Source organism: Pollicipes pollicipes, unplaced genomic scaffold, assembly GCF_011947565.3.
Source record: "Pollicipes pollicipes isolate AB1234 unplaced genomic scaffold, Ppol_2.1 Scaffold_4002;HRSCAF=4701_pilon_pilon_pilon, whole genome shotgun sequence".
NCBI classification, from domain to species: domain Eukaryota; kingdom Metazoa; phylum Arthropoda; class Thecostraca; order Pollicipedomorpha; family Pollicipedidae; genus Pollicipes; species Pollicipes pollicipes.
Window position 1 is genome coordinate 18979652 of NW_023596420.1, and position 22282 is coordinate 19001933.

Genomic DNA, 22282 nt, shown 5'->3' on the forward strand with positions numbered 1-22282 from the left:
AAGTACTTTGCGGTGCTTTTGGGACAAATCCTTTCTTTTCATCACTCTAAAAATTGCACCCTGATGTCATGAAGAGTCCAAGGATACTTTCGCAGAAGCGTCGTCATTGTCGTCCACCCGTTGGCCACAGCTTAATATTAGCTGCTAGGCTGACGCTGCGCGTCCTGGGGAGACTGCAACGCCTACGGGCGAGGCTCGTGTTTATCAAATTTTGGATTGCGCACGCTCAAAATTACGCCACATAAGTTGTATAACCAGTTGATTTAAGTGTTTAAAGGTAATAATTTCAGAAGCGTCATTATTTTCGTCCACCGGTGGGCCACGGCTAAGTGTTAGCTGCTGGGCTAAAGCTCCGCGGACTACGGAAACTGCAACGCCTGTTGTCGAGGTTTTTGTCGCTAAGATTTGCGAGCGAGCGTGTTAAAAAACACATTACGTGAATTGTATCACTAATCGATTCTGACTGAATAGTGAACATTTTCAGACAAACATGGCTTGGCCATGTTAATACACATTGTTGACCAACCGGTTTGCAATCAAATTTTCGTCTTCAGACTAGGATCAAACATATCGATCTGCAATCTACCTTCGCGATGTCCTCAATGTCTGCAGAACCCAGATAAAAAATTGACAAAACTTATAAATTCTATCGCTTTAGAAAGAGTCAGCTAACCATTGTAAACTAAGAGCGCCGGTGATTTCTTCCATGCAGTTGTTCAACGCCTGACACAGGGCGGGATCTCCTGGTCCATGCGGAGGTCATTAGAAGGACATATCATATCGCAGCTTATTGACCTCAAAATGCAAACAGAATTGAGATCAGGGTAGCTCCTGGTTTCTGTTCTGGTTGCAAGATAAAAATAAAGATAAAACGACGAAAATTGTGTCACTTGCTAACAAATAAGTCATATCCGGGGATTTGGAGGGGTGCGGGGTCCCAAAAGATGGGCTCTTGTCAACCCTGTGTTCCCTCTTGGCAGGGCTCTGACTACGCCCCTGCCTACACACAAAAGCATATAACGTCGCGTACGTTGCATGATGGACAATGAAGCGTCCGTTGGGCCAGTCCATACCTAAGGCAGACAGTTTCCCGGAGGCTATTTTGCTGCGATGGTGTGGTATAAGGGAAGATAATTGGGAAAAAGACTGTTGCCGGTGTCCAACACGTGTTTCACACACCATGTAGAAGTAACGCTGACCCAAAAGTATGCAACAAAGCAGCCACACGACCAGCTCACAGTCAGTCATTAGGGAGACATCCAGGCCAGGGCAGTGACCACCGACGGCGGATAGGAGCAAGGCCCAGATACGGAACATATGACAGATGGGCCTTATGATGTGGCTTGAATCTTAAAAGAGAATCTTCAGTTTTATGGATTTTGTCACATTGTTTCTAGCAGTTTCAAGTTCCCAATTTTTTCCGCTTAAAATGCTGTGACAAGTCTTATTTCTTGAAAAGCAGACAGCAAAATGAAGGTGCATGAAAAAACATGGTGTACTGTGAGCCATCGATCCACTCCACTTTCAATATTCTCACCAGCCTATATCCATGTCTTGTTTTGGCATCTACACTGTGGAGACAAATGCTTCCTTAATGACCCAAAATACCTACCCGCTCGTGGAATTTCGTCTCCCCAGGAGACAATTATAAAATGGAAGAATAATCTAGGGAAGCTGGACAGCCTTATTTGCCAAATGACAGATGAGTCGAATAGGCAAGATTGTGCACCAGTGATAAACAGCTCTAGATGCATAGCTAGCATAGCACCCCTGACATTTGAATAAAGAGCGATAGCAATATCCATACCTACCCTCCCACCCCCGGTCATCGGGCTCGCTTTCCAGAAAAAGTTCCTGAAGTGCACACTGAGCTTGCCCCCCCCCCCACACTTTTTGAAACGTTCCTACGCCTATGCAGGCACCGCCTAGCAAATATTTAGAACTGCCTTCAGCTTTTCACACCCTTAGATCGTATTAAAACGCAGGCCGTTACGAAACATGTCAATCCACTTAATGGCCTCAGCTTATCTAAATCTATAACCAACCATCTAATCATCAAAGTTCACTATCAATGTTTCTGTGATAACACGCAGGGACAGATCCAGAGAAGGGCCACGGGGTTATTGCCGTCCCCTTGGGCCCCGAACGGGCTGATGGGTTCGCGGTGATTGAAAGGTCTCAAGACTGCTTACGCTGCCCAGAGGCCCTGTGCTGTTTCCGGGGGACCTATATGTCCACTATTGTAACCATTGGCCGGAGGTGGCTATTTCGGCCTCCATGCTTATCTCAAGAGCGCTTGGCCCGAATTCAAAAAATCGAATCGCAATTGATAGCACAGTGTGCGGTCTTAGACTGCACAACACACTTAAGTTAAGATGTGTATTAACATAACAGGTCAAGGTCAAATTACAAAAATGCTACTTTTGAATGTGTGACTACCCCCACAAGACACTTACAAGCGTATTTCACGATGTGAAATAATTGCGCCTTGATCAAACATGCTACATAGGAAAGTATACAATGTTACGCGTGCCGTGGTAGGCCTAGAACGAAGGTCACGTGCCGTGCAAATGCGACCTTAAACCTTGGTCTATTTCTATTTTGGTGCATCTACTTTGGCCATTTAACCATCTAAACTCAAAATGGAAGCGCTTAGCCGCCATTATGGGTATCAGATACGTAAGCAGGTGCTGTCACTTGCTCACAACCATCTTAAGGTCAAGGTCTGGCGTCGGTGGCAAATAAGCTGTTGGGTCGATTTCTCCGTTATTTTCGACCCTTCAGTCCTATCGCCAACGCACCTGATACCCTCCAACCCTGCCGCCAGTCACAGGGTCTTCGTTTTGGGCGTGAAACCGATAAACGGCTTCCGCCGCCCCGTCACCGTGCCGCCGCGGCAGACCTGAGCCCCGCCGACCTCCGCCGCGGGCCCAGGCCCACCAGGGCGCGGGCAACATGCGCTCTGAAGCGTTTCAAGCTATAACTCGGTCATTGTTTCAGACAACTGCTTAAAACATGGTATATACATTGAAATTCGCATCTAGGATACCTTTTCCATGCCTCTACAATTTTGTATCTGAGACAAAAAGATGTCGGCGCTTTTGCATATATTTTTGTTATTTGACATGGCAATACTTAAATGTCCAGCATTGCAAAAATTCGACTACAAAACACACGAATGATAGACTGACTCACATTTCCCGTTTACATAGGCAAAATATGTTCTTTTGTTCAGCTCCAGTGTCAGTGTATCTACGACTGTACGCTTTTGTAAAAGAAAATCTGTAAACGTTACGTCCCTCCCACGTCACTCACGTTTGATATATCAGGGTCTCATAATTGTTACTTTCACACAAGGTGTATCATTTATCACTTAAATGCTACTTAAAGTGTTTCAGTGAAGTTTTAAGGCGTTTTTAAGTATGACGAATATTGGTCAGAGAGGCAGACTTGAGCTCCCGCTAATGCTGGGGAAAAGTGCCTTTCATGAAGAGTCACTATGCTTAACACCACAGGGGAGGAATTCAAAGGCTTGGTCTGAGTTTCCATTTAACTCGCCCACAACGATCCCTTATTTACTTATCTTTTTGCTAAATAACCTCTTAGCTGCACATCCAAATGAACAATTCATGCTATCACACCATTTATTTTGGTCACTTAGTGTGATGTGAACAGTACATAACATACATGGTTAGAAGTCAAAGGAAATGAAAGCTATTTATTTCAAAATGGCGAGTCGAAAATCAAAAGATATTTCCCTCGCCGGAGCGGCTGCTTCGAATCAAAATGCTGAACTGTTCAAAAGGATTTCAAGAAAACCATTATTACCGACCAAGCCGGATGCACCTATACATAACAATAAGCAAAAAGTTGAAGTAGTTGGCAAACTCCCCATAAACTGAACTTAATTTTATTCAAAACACCTTTGCGTCGAATCCAACGTCCCCACAATCGTCATCGCCTGCAGGCCTCAGTCGCCCTTCATCATCACAGGATTGCAAGTGGGTGCCTCAGAACCAACTTCCAGTTGGCAGCGCTGGCCAGCACTGCACGGCGGCATGCACTTGGGGCATGACTTATGGCACTCGATGATGCCAACCTCACATACTTTCATACACTTTATCGGCGGATTGCTTGGCCCCATGCATTCCGGGCACGGCGGAGCAGGGGGAACAGGCACGGGCGTGCCACATTTTTCGCACGGCCCATTACCCCTTGCGTGGATGGTGCCACAGCATGGTAGCACCTTCCGTACTGAAACAGAAAACAGACATCTCATTATGTATGTGCGCTTTAACATTGCGGTTCTTTGTCTCATCTCGTGTTTAAGCGCTACCTACACCTTACATTTTACGTGCATGGCGCAATGTTCCTGTAGCAAACACTCAACAGCTGTACGACGTGCTCGTGTTGAGAATAGTAAGGAAGATGCATTACGTGTACTGCAAAACTCAGTGTTTATATGCCCTAAACGAATTAGAAAAGTATCGGTTAGCAGTATTATTACTTTCGAAATGTAAATATCATTAAAAGCTCCACGTGGTAGGCGGTAGAAGTCATTCGCAGTGTATAAGCTTTCCGAAAGTTTGTCTAGTTTGACACAAAGGTACGCAATGACGCTAAGATACACCTACTAAGCTGGATAGTCCAATCAGGGCAACAATACTTACTTCTGCCAGGCATGGCCCATGCTGCTGCCAACAGCAGCCACAGTAGCACGACTCCAGACACCGCGGGTCTCATATTGTACTGAGTCGCCGCCAGAGCTGCACACCTCATTGATTACGCATGCGTGATACGTGTCCACAGTGGCGCAGGCAGGCTTCAAAAGCCAGCCTATTGTTGAGCCAATGTCACGCCGCGCCATCTGTCGGGCGAGTGTTAGACGGACACAAAGAATAGGTAACCCAGCCGCTGCCTTTTTGTCGTCGCAGCGCTTATGCCGCCAATACGGGCTGGCAGACGTCTCACAATGTTGGAGAGGCATCAGTAAAGAAAGCACGCCATCTTGCCTCTGCAGATAATAGGTGGGATCAGTGAACAAGATGTTAAGGTAACTAGAAGCCAAGTGTCTAACCCAGCGCCCCTCCCTTGCGTCCGCCTTCGTGTACCTCTGGCCTGACGTATGCTGCGGAATAGTGCTGACAGTCCGCCCGCGACAGTGCTGACAGTCCGCCCGCGACAGGCAGGCGGTTCGCCCACGCTGTTCGCAACTGCCACCAAACGTGGCTGATCGCACCACCGATGAGCCAAGCGCAAACGTTTTCGACGAACTAACTGGGTCCTGTTCTCTTGCTTAGCGCGATGTACTCAGACGAGGAGACGTTAGCTTACCCCACTGCGCACATCAGGTGTTCAAAAAGGGGTCTGAATATTGTCAATGTCGGGTTGAAGTCAGGAACTTTTCGGGTTCGCACTCAAACGAATGAGTTTATTTTTCAGATAGCTCAGACTCTGCTTCAGACTCTCCAATCTGAAATCGGTGTTGTATTCGGGAGTGGCTGGTTGGCGGAAGGGTAGAGACTCTTCCAGAATACCTCCTCACGGGAGGGTCTCCTGCTTAGGGTCTTTTTTGAGTGAGTGGAGCACATTCTCCTCGTAACATTTCCGTTATATTTTTTCCTTACTAATGCGAATCATGTCCACATTGCAAGCAAATCCTAAACAGGAGATTGCCATCCAGCAAGCGTTCTCCCTATCTAAAGCCCCATGTTCCATAAAAGGGTCTTCAGATGCATAGAGGAGACTTTTAATCCAGAACAGAATAATTCCGATTGACAGAGGACAAACCAGCAAATGACTTCATTATCTCAAAACAAGGCATCCTGATCGGGAGTAACGGCGTTCTGACACATGAGAGAAGACCGTCTTTTATAGAATAGGGGCCTCCTGAGAGAATGAGGGCGTCTCCTAATCCAGAACATTAGGCTCCTATTTAACAATGGGTCCGCCCTAGTCAGTAAATGAGCCTCCTTAACTTAAATTGCGGTCTCCTGTTAGAAAACGGCTATATTGATGCAGAGAAGGATATTCTAAGCCCTATTCGGTGCTCCCCAGCCAAGTTATGGGGCCACCCTGATTTGAATTTCGGTAAGATACGTGTAGGTACAAAACTTTCAGTTTGAGAAAAAGCCTCCGAAAGTCTTGTGGGGGCAAAAACATACTTTTGTTCCTGCCTGCCGGCAAAAGGGGGGGGGGGACTGTCCCCTCCCCTAACCCTCCCTTGTCACGCTGCCTCTGGCAGTAATCATGCGTGCAATCCTGAATTTAGAAACGTGGATCGTAGTCGGACACGATCTCAGTAATAGTGCTTGCGGCTTTACGTCTCACCGACTGCCAGGGGCATTTCGAAACAAATAACAACATGGGTATAATGTGGTTGCGGTGGTGACGTGGCCGTGGTTCGAGCTCTAGACCGACAGGTCCAGAGTCGAACACCCTGACCATTATACCACCACCGCTCCGGACACGGATTCAGACCGAAGCCAGTAGGGAGCTGGATTAAGGCCTACATTAGCTGAGTCGGATGATGGGCTTACTCAGACTAGGGAAATTTCGCTTTTAGAACTTATGACTTTACTGGAAATCGCACTGTCTGGTCAGTTCCTTGCATTTGATCAAAGCTCTTATGAAAATCAGGCTGAGAATAGCTTTGTGGAATAAACACGACTTTTTTAAGCTCACCTATTATTTTCCTAAGTACATTCTGAAACAACGCCTGTGTGAAAAACCTTTCGGCAATGGTGAGGCCGGGGGGGGGGGGGGGGGGTAGCAGGACGGGCAGGACGTATTTTTAGGCAGTCTGCCCCAATACCCGCCCGGCGCCCACGGACGGCTGGCAACATGGTGTACGCCTTGATGCAGCTGACATGGAATGACCACAGTCTCTCCCCACGCATCTACAAACCTTTAAAGTGTACGTTCTGCGTTCGAAGACATTGAAGCAAGCATTAGAGGGGATGACATGAGCTAACGTACAACTATTGGTATACATTTAACGGAGAAAGTCTGCTGTAGATAATACATTTATCTGTTTAGTAAATTTGCTCATAAATACATCATTGTTTGATTACGTCGATGTACCTTGCACAACATTTTTTGATAGCCAATTGACGGTCGTTATCTCTGGAGATTGTGCTCACGGACGCTAGGTATTAACAACTCGGAAGTTATATTTTTCTTCTCCTTGATCGGCGTAAGGCGAATGTTTTACATGACTTCAATGATGCTGCTATGGCGTCATGGATTCCAAGGTGACCTTGAAATGCTCTCCCCAAAATAGCCCGCATATTTTCGCGGGCGTGAAGCACAGAAACTAGCGGGGCTCAGGTCTTAAGAAGGACAGGGCTGTGAACTGTACGGAATGATCTCCAAGATGGCTATTTCAATTAAAAGCGACATACAGATGTGGAGCACTCCCTTCAAGTCAAGCTTAGAAGTTTCAACCTGTCATGATTTTGTCCAGTACCATCTCCGTCCCAGGCAGCCTGGCAGAAGCATAGTTTCTTAGGGAGGTGGGGGCTCCTGCACTCGACTGCTGCCAAGAGAATGCGCCAAATCCGTGGAAAACCCATTTGTTGGCATATTTTGGCGAAGGTCTCGGTGTTCGCTTCTCAGCCCCACTCCATCAACTCGTTTTGCGAAACTGCATCCCCGCCCGCCGGTAATCAACAATCTTTGTCTGGTACCAGAGATGCTGCCCGGGTTCGGGGCCGCTCCTTCCCTACGCCATCATTTTGTTCCACCAAAGATTGCCCCTGAAAAATAGAAAAATAGAAAATCGACGTGGTGCATTCTTACCGAGCTGCCGCGCCCCTTCCTTAAATATTTGTGTGCCATGCTTCTGCCTGACACAATCCTGTGAGAACCTGTCGGGCTCGGCCGTAGCATCCAAACCTGGACCCAATTTCCCACATTAACGTATGGACATAAGTATCGTGAAAAAATTGCCTGCTTAAAAATCTTGGCAGGGGCGACTGCTAGTCGAGCGGTGGTGTTTCGACGCCGCAGATAACGAAATGGCAGCCCTCTGGCTAAAGTTCATATGTGAACGGGATAATGCACGGAATGACGAATCAGTGCTTGATAAATACACGTAACTAATCGGTGCATGCAAAATGCCGCCGTGACCCTTGACGACAGTTTCACCGATAGTGCATGGTATTTGGCATCGTTTTTTTCCAAATGCCGACATTCGCGGCTTACACGACGATCACTGGCGTAACCGTGCATCGCAAAGGTCAAGGAAAGCAAAGCAAGGCTACACGAATTTCCGCACAGTGCGTTGGTCGACGTTTGAAATTGCATTCACGGCTCCATCGGCTCTGGCTGTCGAGCTGTGGCATAAAACAAAAACAAAACAAAAACTTTTAAAACGGGAGAATCCATCTCCACAGCTTCTATGTGCGTGACACGTGGCACGTCGTGTCGCACACGTGACATAGCGTGGTTTTCTTTTCAACTGCTTATCGAACGGTATCAATTTCCTGTCGCTCTGACTCCCATTGCCAACATATGACCACAGTTGGGAACGGCTGTTCACCGGCTTTGGCGCCGGACACATTAGCATGAATTTGGACAGCCCATGCAAAGCCAATTGGCCTTTCCGGCACGCCCCACGCCCCCCGAACCGTGAACCGCGACTTCTGGGAAGCTACATGTGGAAACTGGCCTCTCATGTCTTTATGTCGCATTGCAAATGTTACCCCCGTATCTCTCACCGTCTGTCCTGCAGACGTAAATGAAAAGGATGCAAGAGAAATCTTACGAAAACAGCACACAGACAGACTCGTCGGCTTTTGCGCCAATCACCGACCTGACGAAAGAAATGATAAAATGACAGGGTAACAGAAAATAGGCTGAATGCCATTCGTCTGGACGGCCAAACTTTCCGATTGATCCTCATTAACGCTGCCGCTTTTGTATTAGGAATACCCACATCCGCCCAGCACTCAAATTTAAAGGCTCGCACTCGCCCCGCAACGCAGGTGTTCTCCCAAATGCCCGCCAACCTTATTTTTCATCGCATATGTACCCCATATTATAGCATTTTCTCTGCCAAAACAAGAAGCTGTGAGACGCATTAAAGCATATTCAATCCCTCTGTTATGCTTTTGTCGTGGCTAAGATCACCAGACCTAGTATTAGCCCCACGTGCACATACGTGGCCTGACCATAATTTAAGGGTCACCACAAAATCTTCAAACGTACAAATATGTACTCCCACGCCGGTTTTTTTTACAAACTAACACTGAGCGAAGCTGTTAAATTTTATTTATTTCAAGATCTGGAACTATGACCCATTTTAAATAGACCGCTGAATAGCCAACACATGCAATCCTCTTGACCTCAGGTGTAATTCTTCTTTTTCCACCGGCAAGATATTCTTGGTCCTTCTAAGCCCTCTTCAAAAGGGATCAGCGATCTATACCTGGAAAGACAAAAAATTATACAACTCGAGGAAGTGCAAGAATGCAAAACTAAGACTGGCTTCACGTTTAACTGGGTTTATGTGGTGACCGCAGTCCTAAATGTGTACATAAGCATGCATGTCTTTTGTAAACAAAGTTTAACCAGCCAAAATCCAAAGGTAGCGTGTAATTCAAACTAGCCAAGATGTCAATTTCACAAAGCAGCATCAACACCTGAAATAAAATGAAAAGACTCACACATAAGCTCATGCCATGAAAAGAAGATCTAGAGCATTGTCCATGGTCATCGGGCACCCGAGTAACACAATTTTCGGTTCCATAGACAGCAGTGGGTACCTGACATATGGCTGATTCTGCTTACCTGTGTCCAATAACAAGGCTTGGAATTGCATGACGAAATTGTTCTTTTGTTGGATTTATGATTTGAACTCAAAATGTTTTCAATGCGGGCGTATACATCTTGCCTTTCACCCACTACCTTCGGTACCGTCATACTACGTGGGAAGTAACAGAGAGAAAGCGTAGCAATTGGTAAACAATGAGCACGCCATAAACTGCCCCGGTTTCAAGCCTTGCGCGTGGATAGTTGATGATTCGTTCAAACGTGACTAGCAAATACGAGCTCATCCATACGCCAGTAAAGACCATCTTGCGCATCCGAGCTCCTGTAACAGGCGACGATCAACATTTTGCGCCGATTTTGTCCTTAGATGCGTTCATTTTGAAACTTTGCTGGGATTGCTGGGATGGTTAAGTAATCCGTTTTTTGCGACTTTCCTTCTAGATGCATGCCCAATTGCTATGTGGATATAGCAGAAAGTATTACTGGCATTCCTTTACAAAGCTACATAGTTTGCAGACAAGGTGTGAGCTGCAGAACACCTGGTTGGTTTACTGTTATGGATTTTACAGAGATGTGCTGAAATGTTAACACATGACCATGCTTCCAATTCAATCCAGGCATTGGGTGATGTTTGCTGTTCGAACATGACCTGTGTAGTTACATACATGTGATGTGCGAACAATCCATTGAGTGTTTGCATGTTACCTGAGTTCGCTGTGACCTGTATTTTGTCTAACAAATGATATGTAAAATCCTGGAGTGGGGATTGGCAAAATACTGATATGCTTGGGATGGTCTGAGCAGGGGTAAGTGGCTTAACTTATGAAGAAGTTGGGACCTGGAGCTGGAGCCTACCAACTGAATGGGAATGCAACCCCCGTAACTGAATCACTAGGGTGGCATGATTTCAGCATGTTTTTTGGTGTTGTTTCAGAATGATCACTAAGGTGGTATTATTTCTGAATGGTTTTTGGTGTTGTTAAGATTTCATTCCCTCCGAATGTTAAGTTAAGCCATTGTACGTACCTGTTAGTTTGACAGTTATTGAGCCATGGTGGTCTACTCTTGAAGCTACAGCATATTATGCATTATGTGTTCAGGAAATGACGCATTGTGTAGGTGGAAAACTGCGTAATCAAATGTAACTCTCTTATTCTATAATTTGCGTGCAAAAAATGACCTCTTCCAGCGACATTTGCTACCAACACTTATTGGTTAATGCTGTATGATGATGATGTACATGCGAAGAAGAAAACACAAATGGAATAATTTTATATGCAGAATTCCCGACAATACCGCAACATGGTCAGCAATAAGCCACTGAAAGCTCTGCGAGATTTTTAAGCCCGCGCCTTGCGAGTCTGCTGGCTCAAAATTTCCAGCAGTAAACCATGAAATCTCACCAGACCGCATCACGTTATTACCTTGCGAAAAACGATGCACTTACTCCTTTTGAAAGCTGTGCGATGCACTGTCGAACGATCCAAGGGCGTACAAGCAAGTCGGGTAGTTGAACAGGGAAAATTGATGAAGTACAAGATACGTCCAAAACTACTCCCAGAAGTTCGCCAACGTCTTTCTGAAATTTGGTGACTGTAGTCCTCCCAACAGCTAGGACTTTATACCCATGAAACAGTTCTTTGTTGGGGCACAGGGCAGGAGAGTTGATTTACAGCAATGCCAACAATTTAAATGTTTTTACCTGGCCTCACTAACATGTACATTTTGCAACGGGTTTGTTCTATTCGGGTATGCATGTACCCATAAAAAGTATTGCCGTTAACGTACTTTGCACATGTACCTAGTGCTGGTGTATGCCATGCCATGACGATTTTTGTGACGGACTGGTTTTGTACCAAGTCTGTAGCTCATTTCAACGCGTTCCCGCGAGGCACATAGCCGCAGTATTATTCAGGGGAGGGGGGGGGGAGAGGGAGTTCCTGTGAAATAGCCAGGTATCCATGTAACCTTGCCTGAGGGGGACCCTTTCCCATCCCATTGCATGGGTGCGTCCCCGTCCCTCGCAATAATTGTTATTTACACCACACAACTATGCTTTTTGAGCTGTGCCCACAACCCTTTCTATGCCAAGTTCTTCAGCACGTGACATTCGGTTTTTGAATCACTGCTTAAATCTTGAAACACTTGAATCGGTTCTCGACGGCCTATATATCTAACAGGTGATTGCCATATTCTAAGGTTACACAATTTTGTATCTGTGATGTAGCAGACTGATCTGACAGTGCCGATTGAGTACTTGGCACGGTGGCCTTTTCCGTGGGCGGAGGAGGCAACGGGGCTGCCTCTCACCGCGCTTCACGTTTTCTTTTGGCATTTGAGCTATGGGCTGTCGAGTGATCCTTGCTTACAGTGCATTACATCTTTCCGGAGTTCAGATTTACAGGCATGATGTTGAAAACACGGCCAGCGGTGTCCAAGTTAGCAGCAATCATCCCATCGCGATTCCGTGACACGTGGCTCCCGGCCTCATGTCCGTGGCATCCAGTGCTTGGCCAAATATCTGTGTAATTTACGACGGAACGCGATTCGTGATCGAGACCTGCCGATTCTGTGAGCTTGAATCGCTTTTGAACTAGGGTGGGAGTAAAACAACTCCATCGCAAAAAGAACATACGGGGGTGAAAAATTCAATTAAAAAACATGCAACTTATGGGCCAGCGAGATAAGCTTCAGCAAAGAAATACATACATTCCAAATTGGCATGGACGTAATATCATGACCTGACACAGCTGTTTTGTTTTTTAACATCTTAGGTTATTAATGTGAGACAGGATACAGTAAAGCACAGTAATTTCAAAACAGTGTGATGAACATCAAAAACTCTACGACACCAGTGTTCTGATGCTGCACTTTGCACTTTCCTTCCACAGGATTTTTGAACACAAAACAAAGCAAAGGAATCCAACAACAAAACAACGACAAAAAATTCAACAAGCATAAAGCATTCAAACCAAAAAAAAAATTGGTCCCCTGCATATCAGCCCATAACCACGTCCAATACAACAGACATACCTCTGGCTCCCGTTAAGATGATGTTAGGAAATCCAAACATTATGTCATTGTTTCTTACAAAATACCAATGCTTATTTCCATGAGAGTAGTCTAACTAAGCCTAACCCAAAGACGCCTTACTTTTTGATTCTTGCACAATCCTGTCTAACCTGTTTGTATCACAGCAGCATTTGTGGGCCACTGATTCTTGCACAATTCCTACTGGCACCTGTCATTCAGTTAACCAACTTAACATAACCTAAAGTAGCCCATGTGTTGAACATCATCTCAGCTCACCTCAACTATCTGTTGACAGCAGCACTTGTGATAAAACATGATAAGGCATATTTTTTCCTACGAGATTAAAATGGAAAACAAGGAAGGGAGGTCCGTATGATAAACAGTTCCAGAGGACACAATTTCGCTACTAAAGATTTCTGTATTTGCTGCGTCACGTCTGTCCCAAAGCCATGTACGGCAAGGTAATGTAACGTGGTAAGGTAGCGAAACAGGAAAGGCTTAGACTTATCGTTGTGGAGCAACGGTATGAACCAAAAAGAAATGCTAGCTGAGGGTTTAACAGGGCAAGAGTGGCGGTGAAAATAAGTTCCCCGCTTCAAATTATCTCTTTCATTCGCTATGAATTCCTCACTCTTGGGTGCATATCAAACATGTTGGGGCGGCTGGCGAATTAATCTAACTTATGTATAGAATATGTGCAAGTTTGCAGGTTGCAGCTTGCGTACATGGCACTTTGCATAGAAATTGGCCAACATTTAAGCCAAAGATGGCATTTTTAAAGGCAATCGGAAAGGAAGGAAAAACAAAGTTGCATCACACTCGTGTGAAACCAAGAAAACAAAGGTAATTAAAAGATATAAAGACTGACATTTTTCTTAAAATTTTGCAGTCGGCTGATTTGACTAAAAGTCTGTGAGAATGAGTGTTCGAACGGTGATATTCAGCTTTTGAATTTTGTTTAGAAAATATGTATCGAATATTTCACTCTTGCATTTCGGGAGTTGTGCAACTAGTGGTCAAGTTTCTTCGGGTTAAAGAAATACGTGGAGTAAAATTATCTACCAGGCTTTGCTGGTGTTCTTACCAGGCTTTGCTTTGGTGGTGTGATGCCTGCGTGGTGAGGCCAACAAATTGGTATGCGTGAAAACCTTGCATTTTACACAAAGCCATAAATTGTGATGCATTTTGTAACCAAACCATTGACAATATAAGGTACGAGTGAAAAATTCACGTACAATATGGGGGAAAGAAGCGAAAAATTCCCCCTCATGTTGCCTTACACCCAAAGTCGGCAATTCTAGGATACTGTGCCGATTTGGGACCAATACATTTGGTGCTTCGTCGCCGCAAACACAAATGATTAAGTGGCGATATTTTTCTTGAACATGATTACTACACAGCCAATGAGATGGGGTGTCCGCGTGACGCCCCATGACGTCACACATGTCTGAGTAAACTTATCATGGATGGCGTGTGGTAAGCAGCACAAGTTCGCACGCATCAAGCTCGGAAACCAGACGAGCCGAATTCTTAAAAAGGACATCGCTGTCAACTGCAGGAGATGATCATGAAAATGGCTATCTGAGTTCAAAACACCACACAAATGTGGAGCAGTCACTTAAAGCGGGGACAGAGATATCATTTACGATTGTGTAAGTAAGTGTGTTGTGCTGTTGTGTTGTGTAAGTAAGATACGACAAGTAAGTGCTGTCACAGCGCCTATTGGAAAATCTCGCTTTGCATGCCCTCCTCGTTTGCAATGCGGGCGGCACCAAGTGGAAAGCCTCTTAGCAAGACAATGGCTGCGAAACGCAGCCTTTCTTAGGTCCATACGTAATTATGAGCCGAAAATTTCGCCGTGGTCTAGTCACATGAATGTTTTAAGCACTCTAAGCTATCTGTTATAGGCGAAAACTTACCATTAACTGAGACCATCCGCAGCTCCATTCGATCACGTGTCCCGCATCAATAGAAAGGGAAAGAGGGAAGCTGCTTGGAGATGATCATTGCTGACATGTTGGAGCATGTCAGCAATGGTGCGAAATTAGTCGACAGACTTTTCGAGTGTGCAGTCGCGCATGACCCCTCGTCGTCGAAAACAAAGTTTTTGAAATGTTTCTATGAAGTATAAGTAAATACTAAACGCTATTACAAGGAAAAGGTCGTCTTAGTGGATTGCCATTGACATGCAATAGGTAAACCACGTGCAAGCAACTAAGAATAAGTTTGCCATATTAAATAAGGCCCTTTTCGTGATATTTCTTGAGGCCATGCCTTTATGTGACCCAAATCCTAGGAACATACTAGGCCTGGCAATAAACAATGTGAATTCGTCGAGGGCAGCGAATGCTGGCGGCACCACTATTATTAACATCAAAGATGTGTGGAGCAAAGCGGGCTTTGCGGAGGATTTTATCAAAGGAACATTCATCTCGGATCCTGCTAATGTATGTAAGCCCTGTATGCTGTGTAAGCACTGTAAGCAAGCTCTGTAAATACGTTAAGTATCTGTGTAAGTACCGTATACCTATGAATGGGGACGCTGCAATGGTATAAGAGTTTGTTTGGCCGCGTTTGCGTTAGGGATGTCAAGAAAAGTTTTTAAAAGCTTTGAAAAGTTTCGGTAAAAGACATCTGGTTAATCACGTGTCCAAAAAAGCAAAATCATGCTTATAGCCAGCTAACCGCAATTTTATCAAATCTTAGTCTTCACAAACATGCTTTAAATCTTTGCAAAGCATCCTTAGCCAAATTCGCTGCTAAAAGGTATGTGGATAGAAAATGAATGCCGAAAAGTTTTAAGAGTTTTGAAAAGTTATGCCCCGTAATTCTTCGTGAAAACGGATAGCATCAGTAGAAATCGAAAAAGTTTCGCTTGCGAAATGCCGTCACCTCTAGCGTTGCAACCGGTTTCTTTGAAAGATGAAATGCCTCCAAGCGAGAGCGAAGGCAGCTTCATGCCATCAACAAAACCAATATACTGCAACTTCTTAAAGGCGTATGTGAGTGCGATGGTTTGTGGTGCTCTGTGTGCTGCTGTCGCGCACGGCGTTGGTGGCGCGATACTAGTCCATGCCTTGAGGGATCCGAGCCTACTTCTAGGCTCACAGGATTCCCGCATACGCAACTCTTCTTGGGTGTGGCACCAACAAGCATCGTGCAAAACGGTTGCGACCTTTCAGAAATATTCAATTATTTCGTGCCACCAACATGGCAATGGCAGTGATCGGGCGCCACGCTACGGACACAACAGACGACAGATGTCACATGTAGCGTGATATATATATATATATATATATATATATATATATATATCACGCTACATGTGACATCTGTCGTCTGTTGTGCCCGTAGCGTGGCGCCCGATCACTGCCATTGCCATGTTGGTGGCACGAAATAATTGAATATTTCTTAAAGGTTTTTGCAAAAATTTCTAAAAATAAAGACATATGAAAAGAGAGAGAGAGAGAGAGAGAGAGAGAGAGAGAGAGAGAGAGAGAGAGAGAGAGAGAGAGAGAGAGAGAGAGGGAGAGAGAGAGAGAGAGAGAGAGAGAGAGAGAGAGAGAGAGAGAGAGAGAGAGAGAGAGAGAGAGAGAGAGAGAGAGAGAGAGAGAGAGAGAGAGAGAGAGAGATGTATATATGTATATATATATATATATATATATATATATATATATATATATATATATATGCATGTATATATATATTTTTTATTGATATATATATATATATATATATATATATATATGTATATATATGTTATTGATATATATTTCGTAATTGATATATATATATATATATATATATATATATATATATATATATATATATATGCATGTATATATATATTTTTTATTGATATATATATATATATATATATATATATATGTATATTTTTGTTATTGATATATATTTCGTAATTGATATATATATATATATATATATATATATATGTGTGTGTAGGTAAAACACTGCTAGTCGCATCAACTTAAGATAATATTGAAAAGACAGAAGTCATCGTCTGATATGCTTGACCATCAAAATGCACTGTACACCGCATGTATCACATCTCGGCCACATTTGTTGTCCTCGCTTGAACTACAACTCGTATTTATTTCATATTGGATCATACTGCATGTCTTGAGATTTGGAGCACAAACACACGCGGATAGGGGCCGGCGCCGCCGGCTGGCGATAGGAAAGGGTTGTGGAGTAAGTATGGGAAAAGAGTGAATGTGGGACAGGATGGGGGGCAAAGCTATTTTTGCACACTTTTTATCCATCGTTACGTTAACACGCGCCCAGATGGCCAAGTGCATATCCTTCGCCCGGGTGTGGCTTGTGTGGGTCATTTTGAACTTTTGAGATCTCAAAATTAAGAGAGCTAGAAACACCAAGTTTACAGGGTGCCTGTAGATGAATTCGATTGCATCATAATTCAAAATCCCATATTACCTTCCGTTTAAATAAGGCGAACAAGGTCAAACTCCAGGTTGGTGCCCAAAGTTCCCTCAGACCTCTTTATGTAGCCGCCTTTAAGCTAAATACTTGAGCAAGAGGCTACAGGTTTGTAATAGGCTGTTTGTAGTCTACTTTTAAGTAAGAGGCTACTGGTTTGCATTTAAGACCAGTGACCTTTTCTGCCCCATAGAAGGTGAGGTGACCATAACCCTACGGGATTGCTTCTATTTTAGCATCTGAATAAGCGTCAAAGATTACGCTAGGCAGTGCGTTCCTTAAGGACAATATTTTGACCTGGGTTAACTTAGGTCAGTGGCCTACTCTGACCTTTAAGAAACCATGGAGCATATCTGTTGCGGTCCCTGCTATTGATAGATTCGAAATGAGCACCACAAGCTACCCCATATCGCAAGCTCCTGAATAGAAAAAAAGCAGGTTAATTTTGACCTCGGTCTGAACTTAATACCCATATCTAGGTTACTAAAATCGTTTTTTCCTAAATTTCATTGTCTCATTGTCTAAAAACTATTTCGGAAGCGCATGGCTTTGTTTAGCACTCCCCTGTCGCATTAGATTCAACGATTTCCTAAAATGACCCTAATTGTTAGCCGCGGCCTAACTTTGACCTGTCATAGCGCTGTGATCTTACAACATACATCTTGGACCTGTCATAGCGCTGTGATCTCACAACATACATCTTTGACCTGTCACAGCGCTGTGATCTTACATCATACATATAAATTTGCTGTCCCAAATGGTCCACCATTTAAACGCCTACATCTATGCAAGGTTTGGCGTGGCTACGCAGCGCCGTTCCGAAATCATTTTGGAAAACCTTCGGGGGGCCAAATTGACACACTTTCCGTCCGCGAGTTAAAACTGAGCTTTTAACTCGAATGCGAATTAGGGCGCTGAAGGCATGAACTCCAAACTTTAGGTTACAATTCAGTCGAAGTTTAGTGATTGCCCTAATGTTAAATTCAACGCTGCTGAAGATGCCGTCGGCGATTCAAGCGGTATGACCTCAGCTAGCATGTGTGGCATGCTCTCTGAACCACAGTCACTCTTGGGAAGTAACGATAATATTGGAGGTAGAACGGCTCGGGTCTAAAGGCATAGGCAGGAAGCGGATGGGCCCGCGCTCGGTCACGACATACGCGGGCTCCTGCACAGCTTCTGTCGCGAGAGCACAGATTCTTGGTGTTCCTCATGAGACAGCAGGCGCAGTGGCCACTTGGAAGCATTGGTGCATGTTCCCTGGACATGGGAGATGGCAGTCCCGCCTCACTAGTGGCGGGAGGCAGATGGCACCGCGCCCGCACACCTTCTGACAGCCGGCTGTAGGCCGTGTTTGTGTGGGTGCTACACACGGTAGACACGGCTTGTCTTGGCGCCTCGCAGGGGAGCCACAGCACCATACGCCCGCTTGTCGACTCGAATCTGAGACAGAAAACAGGACAAAGCACCCACTCAAGTCTTGTCCAAGCCAATGTCCGATGGCCACATGAGCATTATGCACAAACTTTTGAATATACACGTCAAGAACACCAAAACACCAAAAAGTGCGCAATAGTCTGTAAAACAAAGGCAATGTGCAAGCTATATTTGGCTATCAGATCCTGACTGATGTGTCCATTCTATCGTCTTTTGGAATGCGTTTGATGGAGTTCCCAAATTGTGCGACACCTTGAGATGCATGACATTTTATTTCACTAGCCCTCGCCCTGCACGAGTGTTTCCAGCTTCGTATAAAATGAAGTTCAAGAGTTTTTGGACATTTCGATAAGGAGGGCACCGATGGAAATCGACAGATATGAACTGTTATGTCTTGTCAGGCCAAAAGGGTGAGAGCAACCGCTGCATCGACCTGACCGGCTATATCAAGAACAAAACTGCCCGCATACAAGGGGAAAACAGCGTTCGAAAGAACTTCCAAAGCCTAAGAACATATGCACCGCTGATGTTTAAATCTTATCATCATCATAACATCAGATCTGGTCGCAAAAGTCAAAGCTTTACCTGACTTGATCTTGGGGTGATCTGACTACGAAAAACTAGTTAGAACAATAGTTATGCCCTCCAAAATCATACAGCTACCAAACGAAGCCTAGAAAACCTCCATGGAGTGCATCCTCTGCGAGAAATAAACGTCATAGGTCACTTTTGTGCAGAATGTCACCGTTATTCCCATTTGACACAAAGCATCGATGATAATGACCTGCCAAGGTCTGTTTTTCCTGGAAAAACTCTGTGAACTCTGAGTCACCCCCCATGTAGGACGGCGGCCAGCTGCTGAGATGTAGCATCTTGAATCTGGCCATGTGCGTCACTGGATAACTTGCCACCGGCTACTCACCCGCCAACAACGTAACATGCCTGACTGAGACTGTCAGACGGCTCGGTGCACTGATCGACAGGTCATAGTGAAACAAAGCTGGAGCCTGCTGATCTGGAACTGTTCCAGGCACGCTCGTACCTACCATTTATTACCGGCGTGGCCCATGCTGCTGCCAGCAGCGTACACAACAAGGCCGCTCCAAGCATGGCGGGCCTCATGTTTGCAGTGGTTCCTCGCGGCACTCTCAACAAAGGCAGGCTACACTGCTCTCGTGACAGTCAGCAGGGGCGAGGCAAGCGCGATGTGACCATAGAGCGTCATTGTCGAAGGAGACTTCCCGTTTCACCGCATTCTTTGCAACAGTTATGAGCGGTGCAACATCAAGAAGGAAGCCTTCAGAATGCAGACGTCTGGCTTCTCAGGACTTTGCCTGCTTCTGCTCTTGCGCAAGTCCGCTCGGGGCTGGCATGCTGTGAGCGACCTGACATTTTCGTCCCGCCCTTCAGAATTGCCATTACGCGTGGTTGACACATTGGCGCGCAATGACATCTGCCACAAAGGTCTCGTCATACCGCGTGATGTGGCGCGTGAGGTCAGACGAGCCTGTTCAGTGAAGCTGACTTCAACATTGACGTCAGCTGCCCGACCGTCACAGCACCGTGTGGAGAAGGGAGGGCCGTCGGCCACTGATCTGTAACGTAAAACCTCCGCCCTTATGAAAGTTAATGCGGGGTAAGTCTGACAGTGCGCAGGGACCTATCAAAACATCAACGCTATTAAGAGGTTTATCAACGCTACATCGATTGGCCTTTTTCAAAATCAAGGCTGAATTGGGGCCAAGTGACCGGTCCTCCTACCTGTCGGTTCTAACCTTGAGAGCCTCGCAAAGAATAACGGAGCGGTCTCTACAAGATATCGCATTTGGTTAAAGTGTTGCGTAGCTAGGTCAATTATTGCCCCACTAGGCCAGATCATAGGTGCATTTTCTAATTGTTTTGGGTACCCATGTTGAAATGCACGAGACTACGACTCGCTGCGACACAAAACTAAACATGTCTTCCTTGTTTTATTCTGAGGAAAGATAAAACTGTGATGAGTTCGCATTGGACAGCGCCTTCTCCCCATATAGGCTTCCTGGCTACGCCTTAGCGTATGACATGCGCGGTGACTAGAACGTGCGCGTGGGGGCCGACATTAGTACATTAATGGAGCTCTACATCATGAATGCATGCCAAAACGACATGAACTACATACAGTGGTATGTAGTTCATACAGTGGTATGTAGTTCATGTCGTTTTGGCATGCATTCATGATGTAGAGCTCCATTAATGTACTAATGTCGGCCCCCACGCGCACGTTCTAGTCACCGCGCATGTCATACGCTAAGGCGTAGCCAGGAAGCCTATATGGGGAGAAGGCGCTGTCCAATGCGAACTCATCACAGTTTTATCTTTCCTTCCGGAGCCATGTTCAGTGTAAAAAGAAACTGCTGCCCAAGGTGGGGGAAAGAAGTTGTTCCCTTCGCCGCGTTTATGTGCGCTTGCCATTTGCCTCTGACCAGTGGCGTTGCCAGGACTCTGGTTAGGAGAGGGTCAAATCAGAACATTGAGACCACTTCAGCCAAGCGGCCCCCACGCTGTCACAGTTGCTGTTGCCCTGTTGCTTATTTGATGTAAATTTGTAGATTTTGCATCCCATTTTGATGCCCCAAAGGATGTATTTTTCATGTTTTGACTGGCACAAAGTACTGCGCCGTTTGATCCCAGTGGGCTCCGACCACCTCCAAGGGACATGGGGGAGGTGCATGGATTTAAGAGCCCCCTCCCCCTACTACGCCACTGCCCCTGACTGGGATGGCCTGTGGCCCAAAACAGCGACCGCTCAATTTCTGGAATGTCAGAGGGTGGTGCGGACCGCACCGAACATTGTGACACATTAAGCTTTGGCCACAAAACCCTGTCGTTAAATTAAATGTCACGATCGGAAGGATGGACAGGATATGCTGGATACCATTCGCTGGATATCCTTGAGGTGAAAGTTGTTCCATATCTGATGACTTAACAGTTGTTCTAGACACCGTCCTTCACGGCCGGCCATACTCGTCGTAGAGCCGTCGCCACTGAGTCGTGCTGGCTTGGAGAAGCTGGTCGTGCATGCGTATCACGTTGGTATGCCGTAACGGAAGCGCGATGCATAACTGGCAGCTGCGTAAGTGTAAGACGAATGCTTCCACGACGCAGCACCAGTTCTCCGAACAAACGCGCATGAGGCGCTGGACGGCCACGCTGTGGAACATGTGGTGGGATGTTCCACACGGCTGGTCACCGCTGCGGCGTAGCCTGGAAAGCCAGACACAATATCGGAGGCCGCAGCGGCTGCTGGCTCTGAGCAGTGGGCAGGCCAACTCCCCTGCGTGCCGTCACCGTCGCCGCCGCACCATCGGCTAGAGAGAGGGCCGCCTGTCGTGGCCGGCGCATCGAAGTCCCGCGTCATGTGCGTGCTACACCAGGCCTGCTCCAGTATGCTGCGGATATTCCGCGCTTTTGCCCTAAGATTAAGTGTCCTAAGTGGCACGATGCTTTTGCTCGGTTTGTGTTGGATGCGGGCTCTGGTCACATGTGGTGAAATAATCATCTCACTGATAGGTGTAGCGCTGTTCGCCGCCGGTATTTTTGT

The 22282-nt window shown here is 45.8% G+C and overlaps 1 protein-coding gene across 1 annotated transcript in view; it reads left to right on the forward strand.

Annotated features, from left to right (window-relative positions):
- Positions 1 to 22282, forward strand: part of LOC119094203 (adenylate cyclase type 10) — an 82703-nt gene that overhangs the window by 28656 nt on the left and 31765 nt on the right. The window lies entirely within an intron of this gene.